A 16417-nucleotide genomic window follows, 5' to 3' on the forward strand; every position below is an offset into this window, starting at 1 on the left:
GAAAGCAAAACATGTTTTGTTTCTTTGACAATTAAAACATTAAAAATAAAAAGTTGTTCAAATGCTGGCATGTCCAACTGCAGTGCCTGTAAGTAAAGAACAGATTCTTCCCTCTCACTTGTGTCCACCAGAAGCAGATAAAGTAGAAAATAATCAAAACAGAGATAAGCTACATTGTCAGGGTAGCATTTTAAATAACATTGTAATATTGAAGTTTTATTTTTTCTTTGTTCTGTTCCTAAGAACATTTGCTAGGTTATTTATATAGGCAAACTTGAGATAAACATTCAACAATGTTGAGTCCAAACACACACTTTATTGTATACAGACTTGTCGTATGTGAGGATTTATTTCAGTTCAGTTCAGTTCAGTCGCTCAGTCGTGTCCGACTCTTTGTGACCCCATGAATCGCAGCAGCCAGGCCTCCCTGTCCATCACCAACTCCCGGAGTTTACTCAAACTCATGTCCATCGAGTTGGTGATGCCATCCAGCCATCTCATCCTCTGTCATCCCCTTCTCCTCCTGCCCCAATCCCTCCCAGCATCAGGTGAGTCAACTCTTCGCATGAGGTGGCCAAAGTATTGGAGTTTCAGCTTCAGAATCAGTCCTTCCAATGAACACCCAGGACTGATCTCCTTTAGGATGGACTGGTTGGATCTCCTTGCAGTCCAAGGGACTCTCAAGAGTCTTCTCCAACATCACAGTTCAAAAGCATTAATTTTTCAGCACTTAGCTTTCTTCACAGTCCAGCTCTCACATCCATATATGACCACTGGAAAAACCATAGAGATGGACCTTTGTTGGCAAAGTAATATCTCTGGTTTTTAATATGCTGTCTAGGTTGGTCATAACTTTCCTTCCAAGCAGTAAGTGTCTTTTAATTTCATGGCTGCAATCACCATCTGCAGTGATTTTTGGAGCCCAAAAAAATAAAGTCTGACACTGTTTCCACTGTTTCCCCATCTATTTCCCATGAAGTGATGGGACGAGATGAAGATTTAATGTCCCTGCTTTTTCTTCCTCCTGTTTGATAGCTTGCAGAAGGTATGGACAGAGGAGATACAGTAGGGTGTAGCAGCATCTAGAGCCACTCCATTAGGGTTAGACTGGTACCAAAAGTCCTCTTGTCTGTTTCTTTCCACTAGGTACCCTTGAGTCTAATTTCCCAGTTGTGATCTGGTTTCAACCCAACTTGACAACCCATGTCCCGAATACTCCTGGAACATGTAGCTTTTGTTGTTGTTTAGTCACTAAGTCATGTCCGACTCCTTGTGACCCCATGGACTGTAGTCCACCAGGCTCCTCTGTCTATGGGCTTCTTTAGGCAAGAATACTAGAGTGGGTTGCCATTTCCTTCTCCAGGAATATGTAGCTTAGGGCATGTATTTTAGTTTGAGCTGACTGTGCTCCACTTTGATTGACTCACTCTGCTTATACTACTCAATTGGAAACTCCCGAGCCTCACACTTTCAAAGGCACAGGACTCCCTTTTGTTTGCTATTAAGCATCTTGATGAATGGATTGTTGTGTAATGTAAAAACACCATTTATTTTGCAATCAAACAAATGTGGAGAAAACTAGTAACCTCTGCAGTGTCAGTTTCCTCATTTGCAAATGGAAAGGCTAATAAGAATTGTACTTTTGAGCAGTTAGGAAGATTGAACTTAAGTATCTGTTATACTGTCAGGCATATTAGTAGTTGTCTAGAATGGCTTTTAGAAGTAAATAAATTCAAATAGAAACCCAAATATTTTGGGTGTTGGGGTTGGGGGAAGCATAACTGAACCATGTAAAGCCAATGTTTTAAAGGACATAATTGGTTAATGAGATGTTTATATCTGAATCAGAATTTTAGGATGAAGTGTAATGTATCCAAACTTTCATAACAGATTAAACATAACGCTTATTGCTGGTACTTTAATTCTGTGCCAGATACTTACAATACTGTTTATGTCAACATAGGTCTAGCATAATTTTAGAACTATGCATGAAACTTTTTTTTTTCAATTTTGGAGACTGCAAGAGATTTTCTTGGCCATTGAAATGGAATGGGTTAGTCTGATCAATAATTTGGCAAAATAATGATACAAGAAAAGGGCACATTGAGTTGACTTTTTTTTTTAGACTGGTATTTTTCTCTGAATGAACAGTCATAGCAGTCACTGTGTTTTGTTTTGTTGTTATTGTTTTTGCTTTGTCCTTTCTTTTCCACTTTTTCCCTCAAGAGGCCACCTTTCTCTCAGGATGTGTTCTGACACTCTGTGCACTGTCTGTTCACATCTCTCTCTGATACTAATAGAATTGGAATATTGACTTTCCTCTAGTGTGCTGGCAGAGGGATGTTCTGACCATTTTCAGCTTGAGAAATCCATTTTGGAGGCACTCTTCATAGTCAGCTCAGTCTTCTGAGTCTGAAAAAACATACTATACCCTACTCACGCTTTTGGGAAAAACAATCACCTTAAAGGCAGCCCAGTGCTATATTTTCTAATTGACAGGAAATGGACCCACCAGGTTACATGGCTATTGATATTATATCCCAAAGAAGACATCTTTCTAAACATAGGTGTCTGTTTGAGGTGCTTCCTGGAGGAATTTGCTCTTGGATGTGTTTCTAGATTGAAAGTTGGTTTTCAGTCTGTTTGAGAATTTGGGCAAGTTCTTTCTCTTTTACTTTTTACCTGCACTAGGTCCATCATCAGAGTCTTAATCATAGCTGATCTGTGAATATAACTACCTTGTTTCTAAGCAACCTCATGAATAAAAACAGCAACAGTGTTTGCCTGTGATTGTGGGGGCGAAATTTGATAAGGAAACAGATGGTACTTTGTCACTTCCAGGAATTTTCAATAAACAAGCTGATATTGAAAGTGGTTTGCAAAAAAAAAAAAAATCAAATAATACTAGTAGTAGTATACATTTTTTTAAATTGATTACACACTTTGAGTGCTGAATTCCATCAGACTCAAAGCTTATAAACCTCAGAATTTCACACTTCTGAATTCAGACTTCAAGGCATCCAGGGTTGATTATAAATATCAGCCTTCCATTGAGTTGATAGACCACCTCCCTTAAGTCAGAGGCCTGAACACCCTATTAATTCCACAACAGGTGGCAAACCTCCTACTACACAGTGAGTCAAGAGTGAGGCATATTTTAAGCAAATATTGTGGAGGTTGTCTCCCCTCACAAGAGATGTATTTTAGGGAACAGCGATATTTTCAAATGTGAGTATGTTAAATGTAAGTATTTTAAATTTTTAGAAATATGCATTAAATAAATACACAAGTATCATCATAGAAGCATATAACATACATTAAACCAATGCATGCAGAACTCTTTCTTATGGTATATTTTTAAATTATATTTTTATGCACACTATTATCTTATAATATTCTATATAATCTATATACACTTGATTCTAGAGGTTGAATACAGTCAACTATATACATACACACATGCACACACACACACACATACACACACACACACATACACACACACACACACACACACACACACACACACACTATAGTTCAGTTCAGTTGCTGAGTCGGGTCTGACACATTGCTAGCCCATGGACTGCAGCACACCAGGCCTCTCTGTCCATCATCAATTCCTGGAGTTTACCAAAACTCATGCCCATTGTGGAGAAGGCAATGGCAACCCACTCCAGTACTCTTGCCTGGGAAATCCCATGGACAGAGGAGCCTGGTTGGCTACAGTCCATGGGGTTGCGAAGAGTTGGACACAACTGAGTGAATTCACTTTCACTTTTCACTTTCATGCATTGGAGAAGGAAATGGCAACCCACTCCGGTATTCTTGCCTGGAAAATCCCAGGGACAGAGGAGCCTGGTGGGCTGCCATCTACGGGGTCACATAGGGTCGGAAACGACTGATGCGACTTAGCAGCAGCAGCAGCATGTCCATTGAGTCAGTGATGCCATCCAACCATCTCATCCTCTGTCGTCCCCTTCTCCTCCAGCCTTCAATCTTTCCCAGCATCAGGGTCTTTTCCAATGAGTCAGCTTTTCACATCAGGTGGCCAAAGTATTGGAGTTTCAGCTACAACATCAGACCTTCCAGTGAAAACCCAGGACTGATCTCCTTTAGGATGGACTGGTTGGATCTCCTTGCAGTCCAAGGGACTCTCAAGAGTCTTCTCCAACATCACAGTTCAAAGCATCAGTTCTTCGGTGCTCAGCTTTCTTTACAGTCCAGCTCTCACATCCATACATGACTACTGGAAAAACCATAGCCTTGACCAGATGACCTTTGTTGGCAAAGTAATGTCTGCATTTTAATATGCTATCTAGGTTGGTCATAATTTTCCTTCCAAGGAGCAAGGGTCTTTTAATTTCATGGCTGCAATCACCATCTGCAGTGATTTTGGAGCCCCCCAAAATAAAGTCAGCCACTGTTTCCCCTTCTATTTGCCATGAAGTGATGGGGCCGGATACCATGATCTTAGTTTTCTGAATGTTGAGCTTTAAGCCAACTTTTTCAGTCTCCTCTTTCACTTTCATCAAGAGGCTCTTTAGTTCTTCTTCACTTTCTGCCATAAGGGTGGTCTCATCTGCATACCTGAGGTTATTGATATTTCTCCCAGCAATCTTGATTCCAGCTTGTGCTTCATCCAGTCCAGCATTTCTCATGATGTACTCTGCATATAAGTTAAATAAGCAGGGTGACAATATACAGCTTTGACATACTCCTTTTCCTATTTGGAACCAATTTGTTGTTCCATGTCCAGTTCTAACTGTTGCTTCCTGACCTGCATATAGACTTCTCAAGAGGCAGATCAGGTGGTCTGGTATTCCCATCTCTTTCAGAAATTTCCACAGTTTATTGTGATCCACACAGTCAAAGGCTTTGGCATAGTCCATAAAGCAGAAATAGATGTTTTTCTGGAACTCTCTTGCTTTTTCGATGATCCAGCGGATGTTGGCAGTTTGATCTCTGGTTTCTCTTCCTTTTCTAAATCCAGCTTGAACATCTGGAAGTTCACGGTTCACGTACTGTTGAAGCCTGGCTTGAAGAATTTTGAGCGTTACTCTGCTAGTGTGTGAGATAAGTGCAATTGTGTGGTAGTTTGAGCTTTCTTTGGCATTACCTTTCTTAGGGATTGGAATGAAAACTGACCTTTTCCAGTCCCGTGGCCACTCTTGAGTTTACCAAATTTGCTGGCATATTGAGTGCAGCACTTTCACAGCATCATCTTTTAGGATTTGAAATAGCTCAACTGGAATTCCATCACCTCCACTAGCTTTGTTCATAGTGATGCTTTCTAAGGCCCACTTGACTTCACATTCCAGGATGTCTGGCTCTAGGTGAGTGATCACACCATCGTGATTAAACATACCACATACATACATATATACATGGAGAATTTTTAGAAATTTACACAAATAAATTTATCCACAGTGACTTTGCCTGTGCACTGTTTATAGCCCAAACACTTACTTTAATGTTTCTTTGAAGAAGAGAGGTGAAACTTTCTTATTTGTCAACTTGAAGAAAAATATATCTTCCTTATTATAGTAAAAATTCTAAATAAAATGGTTATAAATTTAACAGAGAAACATTAAGTAAACAATACACTACATGGAGTTAGGTATTATTCCAGCAGTGCAGTTTACCTTAATATTGTTTTTTTCATATTCTTTTCCATTATGATTTATTACAAGATATTGAATATAGTTTTCTTTGCTATACAGTAGGTCCTTGTTGTTTTATCTCTTTTACTTATAGTAGTATGTATCTGCTAATACCAAACTCCTAATCTATCCCTTCCCAATCTCATCCCCCTTGGCAACCACAGGTTTGTTCTCTCTGTGAGTCTGTTTCTGTTTTAAATAAGTTCATTTGTGTCATATTTTGTCTCATATTTTAGATTCCACATTTAAACAATATCATAATGGATTTGTCTTTCTCTTTCTGCCTTAACTCATTTAGTATAATCTCTAGCTCTGTCTGTGTTGCTGGCAGTAGCATTATTTCATTCTTTTTATGACTAATATTCCATAGCATACATACACCACATCTCTTTTATCCATTCTTGTGCTGATAGACACTTAGGTTGCTTCCATGTCTTGGCTGTTGTACTTCTTCCATGTCAACTGTTACTGCTGTGAACATAAGAGTGCTGGTACCTCTTTGAATGGTGGTTTTGTCTCTGTATATACCCAGTACTGGGTTGCTAGATCCTATGGCAACTCTTATTTTTAGTTTTTTGAGGACCCTCATACTGTTCTCCATAGTGGTTGTACCTGTTTATTTTCCCACCAACAGTGTTGAAGGGTTCTCTCTTCTCTACACCCTCTCTGGTATTTATTTGTAGACTTTTTAGTGATGGCCCTTCTGACCAGTATGAGATGGTACCTCACTGTAGTTTTGCTTTGCATTTCTCTGATAATTATTGAGGTTGGGCATCTTTTCACTTGGCTATTGGCCAACTCCAAATACCACTTTACATTCCTGTCAGCTGCAAATGCTTGTCCTCACATTGTTCTCACTTTCAGACCCTGTTTTCCCATGTTCCTTGTTTTTCTTCTGCCTTATAAACAACTGACATTTTTTACTCATAATTCTGGAAGCTGGAAATCCAAGATCAAGGTGCCAACTTGATTGAATGAGGGCCCTCCTCCTCGAGATTCTTAGCTGGTGCCTTTATGCTGTGACCTCATGTGGTAGAAGGAGTCCCCTGTTCCCCTTTTCTCACCTCAGACTCCTGCCTCTCGCTTGAGTCTCTGCTTCTTCATCCTCTTCCTCCCTGCTTATTCATCCTCTTCCTCCCTCATTCTCTTCCTCTGAGTCTCTGCTTCTTCATTCTCTTCTCTTCTCCTTCATTCTCATTCTCTCCATTCTACTTCAGCTATTTGAATTTTATCCTCTGTCCGTCATCTCACACATAGATGTTACTTGCATTAGTTGCTTTTGGTGTTTTGTTCTTATTGTTTCTATGCTTTTCAGCCTCTTTTCTCTTTCTCTTCTCCTTCTATTCCAGTCTGGGATAAGTAGCAAGAGTCTAAAATATCCTCAAGGAAGCAACTGTCTTCTTGATCTTAAAGGCTTTGCCTCTGTCCACGGGGCCGGGGTATGTGAGCTCCACCATGCAGGCTTCTGTTCTCTTCTGATCTTCTGCCTTATGTGGGCATCCCTGTGCCTCCTGTGGGTTGCAAATCTTTCGTGGAAGATTTTCTTGGCCCTATTAGGCTGGTCAGCTTTCTCGTTATTCATCCCCAATATCATTTTGGTTCCTAAGACAAAGGGTTATTTGTTTTACTGTGCATTTATACCTTAGAAATTGTTCTGCAGTTACGACCTCATTGTTTGAATAGCCTTCTTCTTAAGAGAGGAAGGAGATAAAAAGGTCCAAACACTTCTGAGCCAGCCCCTCAAGTACTTGCGGGTTTTCCCTGAGAAAAGAACAATGGAAATGAACACTATTCCAGGGACATGGCCAGGGGTGTCATTTCAGATCAGTTAGAAGTCCATGGTCTTGGATGTCACCAAATCAGAAACTGCTCCAAGATGTAAATGGTCTAGTAGAGGAAAAAAAGACACCTGCTCTTCTTCTAGATCATATCTTCAGACTTGAGGGGGAAAGGTCTACATAGTAACCCCCTACTAGAGCAATACCTGTTAGGGTTCTCTGTGCATTTGCTGTGTGCCAGGCTCAGAGCTGAGGGAGCTGACATTTCCCCTTTCCCTTTTCATTTTCACAGTGACCTTCTTGGATGCATTTTGGGTGCGACACTGGGCCCTACGTCAGCCGCTATGTAGAGGCTGGTTCTGAGCAGGCTTCAGTGAGCTTTGTGTAGGTGCAGAGCTTCTCATTGGCCTACAGTCTCCTACCTGTCTCCTCCCGCCTTGAGGCTTCTCTGATACCTGGGCTTGGGATGCAAAGCTCAACTCAGAAAAGCAGAAGTCAATGCTCCGTTTACCACCCTTGATCAATAGGGACAAGAGTCAAAGAAAATACTTCCCCATATGTCTCAATTTGAATTTCCATAAAAGTGGACCCTGAGACAGAGCTTGAGTACAATGTAGAATATTTGGGAAGTGATCACAAGAAACAAAAGTGAATGTAAATTACTTAGGCCTTCTAAATTTCCTAATCCTCATTATCACTTGGTTTATGGGTGTAAGGATTTCATGGAACCAATGCATGCAAATTGCTCAGGGCAAAACCTGACATGTGGTAAGAATTTCCGCAAACTGAGCTTTTATAACAGATTATCACTGATGTTATTCTGTCATTCATTAATCCTTCCAACAACCCTTTATTACATCCTTTCTAAGTGTCAGACTCTATGCCAGTTACTGGGGAAATTAAGCAAGTCACCTGCCATCAAGAACTATGGAGTTGAGACTTAGAGATAAATAGGCAAATAAATAAAGCCAAAGTGTCACCAAGATTGGTGCTCCCACCCTGCTATACTTGGCCAGCCTGGCTTTCCCTGGGGATATATATTTAAGGGATGTTTGCAGACTGACCAGGAAATCAAGAGAAGATGCCTCAGAGAATAGATGCTTCAGAAGGTAGTGTCATCCGAGACACTGAGATCTGGGATTTTTACCCAAGAATTGGAGGTCATGGAGAGAGGGATTCCTCTCCCTGGACATAAGGTGTGAAGTGTGTGAGATGTTCTCATCAGACACCACATTTACTGCATCCCCAGTGGAAAGCCAGGGTTTGGGTATGAAGAATGGAAAAGGATGGTTCTGTGAACAGATACAAGTAGAGAGGAGTTTCCCATGTGCCTGCTATACAGAGGATCTCAAATAAGGATCACAGAGAAGGGAGCCATGGGAGATTATGTTAGGAGAAAGAAAGCACTGCCAAGAATTAACATGAGAATATCAGGTTGTAAAGACTGCTGACAGTACTTATAATTTAGAAAGTGACCAGGGCTGACAATGATGTGACATGTTGTAAGATTAATTGCCTGTAAATTTTCACACAGAGCTCTCCGCTTAGGCTTCTTGAGTCTTATTTTCTAGTACTATTTCACGAATGCAATGTATTTTCCAAACTAAGAGAGTGAAACTCTTGAGGTCAAGGCCAAGTCTTTCAAACAAAAGAGCAAATTCTCTCAGCCGCTCAAGAGGCCAAGTAAATTTTGGTACAAATTACCCATGTGAGAACAAAGACAAGAATTTTATATTGTTAAAGGAGACACTCTGAAACTTAAAACAAAATTGAACTTACTGATTCATAGCCTCCTATTGGAACATTCACAAATACTCAGGCTCCCTGCACTGTCCTCAATTAAAATGACTTGTTTTCCACCGTGAACTCAACATTTAACTCATTTGAGAATAGTTTTGGGAACTGGTAATTTTGTCAAGTAAATTATTAGTTATTGTATGATATTACTATGTAATAATGTATAAGCCCTAAAGTCACTTCAAATTCAAAGAATTATTTCTTTCATAATTGTGCCTATAAAATTGAACAAATTGTACTTTTCTAATTTGTTAGCTCACTATTGTTTATTTTAGAACTTATAAATGGTGAAAAGTCAGAAAGAGTAAGTGTACAGTTTTTGGAATCCCAGCAAATCAGATACATGTAATTGTCAGAACCAATCAGAGTAATTGAGCCTTGGAATCATTGTCCAACTATTGCTAGAGATACCAGGCTTTGGCAACAATGGAAAACAAGAGGCAACTTTTCTAGCTCACAGAGGGAACTGTTGAAAAGCCTTGGAATGTAAGATATCACTCATTCTGATAAATATATCTCAGCTAATGCTCAATGGAAAAAATTAATTCCCAAAGCAAAATGATAGTCAGGTTTACTCATCCTACACAATATATAGGAAGTCATTCAGATGCTATTTTTGTATACCCACCTATCACATTTCCTTTTCTGGGATATGTCAGAAGTGTAAAGGTGTATTTAAATAAGTCACTTCTTGGGATAGTTGCCCCTAGGTGAATGGGAGATCCTGGTAGATGTAATTTAAAATATTTAAATATAGATAGTCACCTGTAAAATACATGATATATCCATTTGGGCATTATTTATTTAAAATTGTGGCTAAGTCCCAAAGACCCAGCCACTAGCTAAAGAAGACTTTAAATATATTGTTGGTAGTGGTGGTTGGGGTGAGGGAAGGCAGGGTTATATCTCCAGAGTCTGATATCCTTCAACATTGACTTTATAAATGTCAGTGTTTAGACATTTAACTTTACAATTTCATCAAAAAGTGATCAAGTTCTGGAGAAATATGACTGGGCTATGAGGGAAGCCCATTAACTAAACAGGAACAACTTAATGATTTATTAACTAAATAGTATGTTGGAAATTTTTTATCTAGCGAATTTGATATTGTTATTTATTTGAATGGTAGACCTTCTTCTGGTGTACTCTGGAAAGTAAATGAAGATTAGGAGGTGAGTTAGCATTTGTAAAAGTTAAAAGCAATGAAACCAAAACAAAACCAAAAATAAATTGCATTTAATGAAATGAGCTGCAGTATCCATGACTTGGTGACTGAACAGCAACAACAGAAAGATAACTGGAAAATCACAAAATAGGTGGAGGTTAAACAGTACATTTCTAAATAACACATGTGTTAAAGACAGAAAATCTCAAGATAAATTAAAAAAAAATTTTGAACTTATGAAAATGAAAACACCACTTATCAAAATTTGTGAAATGCAGTGAAAGCAGTGCTTAGAAGAAAATTTATGGCATTGAATGCATATATTAGAAAAGAAGACAAATTGCAAATCAATCATCTAAATTTCCAATTTAGGAAACTAGAAAAAGAAGGGTAAATTAAATCCTAATAAATCAGAAGAAAGGAAATAATAAGAATTAAAGCATAAGTCAATGAAATAGAAAACAGTTTACCAATGGAGAAAATCAATGAAACCAAAAGCTTGTTCTGTAAACTTTAATCAGTAAAGGCAAATGCCTCTAGCCAGGCTACCTAGAGAAGAAAGAGAGAAAATACAAATTGCTAATATCCAGAATGAAAGATTAAGCATCCTACTGATTCCAGAAATATTAAAAAAATAATGAAGAGTACTATGAATAAATCTATGTCCACAAATTTGATACTTAAATGGACAAATTCCTTTAAAGACACAGTATGCCTAAACTCACACAAGAAAACATAAATGATCAGAATATGCCTATGTCTATTAAATAAATTGGGTCAATAATTAATAACCTTCCAAAACAGAAAGCATCAAGCCCTGATGGGTTCACTGGTGAATTCTATCAAACATTAAAGGAAGAAATTGTACCAGTTTTCTATAATCTTTTCCAGAATATAGAAGCAACAACAACAAAAAAAAACCACATCATAATTTATTCTGTGATGTGAGCATTATCCTAGTACCAAAATAAGGCAAAGACATTACAGGAAAAGAAAACTATAGGCCAACATCTCTCATGAACATAGACAAAAAAATCCTCAACAAAATATTAGCAAATCAATCCAATGATGTATAAAAATAACTATAATAAACAAATAGAAATTATATATGCAAGTCTATTTCAACATTTGAAATTAATGCAGTCCATCAAAAAATACTAAAAAAACAATCATGATTGTATCAATAGGTGCAGATAAAGCATTTGTCAAAATTCGATGTTCATTCATGATAAAATATCTCAGTAATTTAGGAATAGAGAAGAACTTCCTCAACTTGATAAGAAATATATACAAAATATATACAGCTAATATCATATTCAGTAATGATATTAAATTTTCCCACTAAGGTCAAGTATAAGGGAAGGATTGCTCCTTCTCACTCTTTTTCCGCATTGTACTAGAAGCACTTGCTAATGCAGTAAGACAAGAAGAGGAAATCATAGTTATATGGATCAAGAGAGAAGACATAAATTATCATGTCTTTGTTGCATATGACATGATTGTCTATGTAGAGAATCCAAAAGAATGACAAAAAATTCCTGAAACTAATAAGCAGCTATAACAGGTGAAAGATACAATATTAATATACTAAAGTGTATTGCTTCCCCATATACCAATAATAAACAAGCAACATTCAAAATTAAAAGCATAATATCATTTACATAAGTATTCCAGGTGTGAATATGAATATGAAATTCTCAGGTGTAAGTCTAACAAAATATGTGCAAAATCTATATGATTTGCATGCATGCTCGGTCATGTCCAACTCTTTGTGACCCTATGGACTGGGACCCTCCAGGCTGCTCTGTCCATGGAATTTTCCAGGCAAACTACCAGAGTGGGTTGCCATTTCCTACTCTATGGAATCTTCCCGACCCAGGGATTGAACCTGAGTCTCTTGTGTCTCCTGCACTGGCGAGTGGATTCTTTACCAATGAGCCACCTGGGAAGCTATATAAAACTTTGATAAGTGAAATCAAAGGAGAACCAAATAAGTAGAGTGATGTTCCATGTTCATGGATAGGAACACTCAATATTTTCAAAATGCCTGTTCTTTCTAATTGAATCCATAAGTTAAACATAATCCTAGTCAAAAATCCCAGAAATAAACTGTTTCTAAAGTTTAAAAAAGTTGTTGTAAATCTAAAACTACTCAAAATATATATATATAAAAAGAGTGGGGAAGACTTTTGGTGTGTTATTCTTCCATATCTCTTGTGATAAAATAGTCTTGATAAATGTGTTAGTAATTAGTTATATTATCTCTCATCATAATTTTATTCAATTGCCAAGTTGGTTCCAATTCTTACAATCCCATGGGTTGCAGCATGCCAGGATTCTCTGTGCCTCACCAGCTCCCAGAGTTTGCCCAAGTTCATGTCATTTGAATCGGTGATACCATCTAACCATCTCATCCTCTGTTGACCTCTTCTTCTTCTACCTTCAGTCTTTCGCAACATCAAGGTCTTTTCCAATGATTCAGCTCTTTGCATCAGGTGACCAAAGTATTGGAGCTTCGCTTCAGCATCAGTACTTCCAATGAGTATTCAGGATTTATTTCCATTAGGAGTGACTGATTTGATCTCTTTGCAGTCCAAGGGACTCTCAAGAGTCTTCTCCAGCATCACAGTTTGAAAGTAGCACTTCTTCAGCAGTCTGTCTTCTTTATGGTCCAGCTCTCACATCTGTACATGGCTACTGGAAAGACCATAGCCTTGAGTATATGGACCTTTGTTGGCAAAGTGATGTCTTTGCTTTTTAATACACTTGCCTAGGTTTGTCAAAGCTTTCCTGCCAAGAAGCAATCATCTTCTAATTTTGTGGCTGCTGTCACCATTTGCAATGATTTTGTCATAAGGTCCTACCCTATTCTCTCAGATGAAATGTAAAATTAGATACCTTTATCTCCAGTAACCAAGTGAGTTTGGCAAGTGATGAGATAAGCAAATTTTCATTTAAGAACTTCTTCAAGTCTTTGTCATGATAGACTTGTGTGAATCTCTAAGAGGGGAAATTTAAAACACAAGCACCTCAATTTATTATATTTTAAAGCCTGAGTCTTTCTATGCTTTTGCTCTCATTTTTGTTTTTTTCTTCCTTAAATTCTTATGAAATGTATAGAATTCTTTTGAATAGACACATAAAAAAATTAAATCTAGATTCCTGAGAGTGATGAAACTTGGTTCTTAAAGTTATGCTTCCATGGTTCACTAAGCTTACTTTAAAAAAATTATTTATGTATGTATTTTTGGTTGTGCTGGGTCTTTGTCGTTTTGCGGGCTTTTCTTTAGTTGTGGCAGCTGGGGCTACTCTCTTGTTGCAGCACGTGGGCTCTCCACCACAATGGCTTCTTTTGTTGTAGAGCATGAGTTCGAGACCCTTGAGCTTCAGTAGTTGTGGCACATGGGTTCAGTAGCTGCAGCTCCCGGTCTTGAGAGCACAGTCTCAATAGTTGTGACACATGTGTTTAGTTGCCCTGCGGCATGTGGGATCTTCCAAAATCAGGGATCAAAGTCACGTCTCCTGCATTAGCAGGCAGATTCTTTACCATTGAGCCACCAGGGAAGCCCTGAACTTCCTTTTTTTTTCACATCAATTTTAGATAGTTCTAATTACACACAGCAATATTGTTCTTTGATCACTTTCCAATGGAGGTGACATTTGAGCTTGCAATGAAGTTTTCTTGACTTGTGTATAACATCTTTAGGGTCTCTTTTGGAACCTCATATCAATGAATACCAGCTGGCACAACAGTCAAGGAGCCTTACACCTCCTTTCTTTTTAACTGAAATAACAATAAAATTAAAGGAGATTTAAAAAGAAATGTTCAGAGACTTTTTTACCCCTCATTCACTTTCCCCAGTGTAACATAGTACATAACTATATTATAATATCAAAACAAGGAAATTTACTTTGGTAAAATCCACACATTTTATTCGAATTTCACCTGTTTTACATGTATTTATTTGTGTGTATGTGTGTTTATGTGTAGAGATGTTTATACTTCTCTGGTGCCTAGCATGTTTTAAGAATTTGAACTTGGTAAGTTCTGATCAGATATTACTGGGACAAATGTATGAGGTTTCATTCTTTTTATGTGTAATTCCAGAAGTACTTGACAGACTCTATATATTTAAACAACTTCCTTAGAATGCTTTATGATGCCTGATATGCCTTTAGTTAATAGATAACACAAAAATATAATAATAGTTTTTTATTTACTTACCAATTATTTATTAGCTAGTTTTTTAGGTACTGGGGAAATGATAGTGAACAAAACTAAATCTTTGCTCTCATGAATTTTCTGCTTTAGAGGAAATCAGAAAATAAAAGGCCAATTATAAAACCTACCAGGTGACAATAATTGCCATGAAGAGAACTAAAGTAGGATGAGTGGAGATGGAGACAAGTTCATACAGAGTGGTTAGAGAAGGACTTTCTGGTAGCATTTAGGAAATGTGGCTGAAAGGAAAATATGAAGAGCCTTATTAAATCATTCCTGATCAAGGGAAGAGCACGTACAAAAACCTAAGGGTGGATGAACCTATAGATTGTTATACTGAGTGAAGCAAATCAGAGAGAAGTAAACACCATATGATACTACTTTTCTGTGGAATCTTAAAAAAAAATGGTAGAAATAAACTTATTTACAAAACAGAAATAGAGTTACAGATGTAGAAAACAACCTTATGCTTATCAAGAGGGAAAGTGGGGGAGGGATAAATTGGGAATTTGAGATTAGCAGGTTCACACTACTATATATAGAGTAGATAAACAACAAGGTCCTACTGTATAACACATGGAACTCTACTCAATATTCTGTAATGATCTGTATGGGAAAATAATCTAAAAAGGGTGGATGTATGTGTAACTGACTCACTTTGCTATACAGCAGAAAGTAATGCAACATTCTAAATCAACTATACTCCAATGAAAATTAATTTAAAGTAGTCTAAGTCAGGAGTGCTTGTGGTATGTTCTCAGACATGAAGGACAGTGTGACTAGAATATAGAGAGGGGGACTATAGTGGGATTCGAGGGCCAGTAAGTGACAGGATCCGGTTGCATGGGGTTTTGTGAGACATAGGGACAAGTGGGATTTCATTCTGAGTGATCTAAGAAGGCACTGGGTGGATTTAAGAAAATACTTTATGTAATTTAATTCATGTATTAGAAATATCACAATGCTATCTCTATGGAGAATTGGTTAGAGAAGACAAGGGTTAAAACAGGAATCAATTAAAAGACATTTGATAACACTGCAAGGGAAAGTTGATGGAGTCTTGCCCAACAGTTTGTAACACTAAAGGTGGAGAGGACTCATCAAATTCTGTGTGTATTTCACAGAATCAACAGACTTGCTATCAAATGTATAATACATGGGAAGTGAGATAGAGAGGAATCAAGGGTGAATGCACAATTTTGGGGTCTGAACAATTTAAAAGGTGAAATTGCTGTTTACTGAGTTGAAAAGGACTTTAAGGATTGGTAAAATAGGGGGAAAATGTAGGGGAATCAATAGTTCACTTTTGATGGTGTTAAGGCTGGAATAGTTATTATGTGCCCTGCCAGGTGGTCATGCAAATGTGGAATTCAGGAGAGCAGTCTGGGCATCATCAGCACAGAGTTGACATTGAAGAACGTGGGACTAGATGAGAAGAGGCAGGGAGAGGGTCTAGATAAAGAGGAGAATGTCTACTGTGAACTATGCTGTGCACTAATTTCTTTGTTGCTCATTTAATCCTCGAATAACCCTGTATGGTAGGAACTATTCTTTGCTTCCATTATCTTTCCTTTCCTTCCCTTTCCTTCCCTTTCTCTCTCTCTCTCTCTCTCTCTCTCTCTTTCTCTCTCTCTCTCTCTTTTAATGGAGGCACTAATGCAGCAAAGTTTGGGAAAATTTACAATGTCATCCCATGGGCTATAATCAGAGGGTCCTGGCTTCCCAGAGTTTTCAGTCCAGCATTTCTCACAACTCTTTTGAAAAATGCATAGAGAGAAAGCTCTTACTGTACTTT

Source organism: Cervus elaphus, chromosome 9 (genome assembly GCF_910594005.1).
Source record: "Cervus elaphus chromosome 9, mCerEla1.1, whole genome shotgun sequence".
NCBI classification, from domain to species: domain Eukaryota; kingdom Metazoa; phylum Chordata; class Mammalia; order Artiodactyla; family Cervidae; genus Cervus; species Cervus elaphus.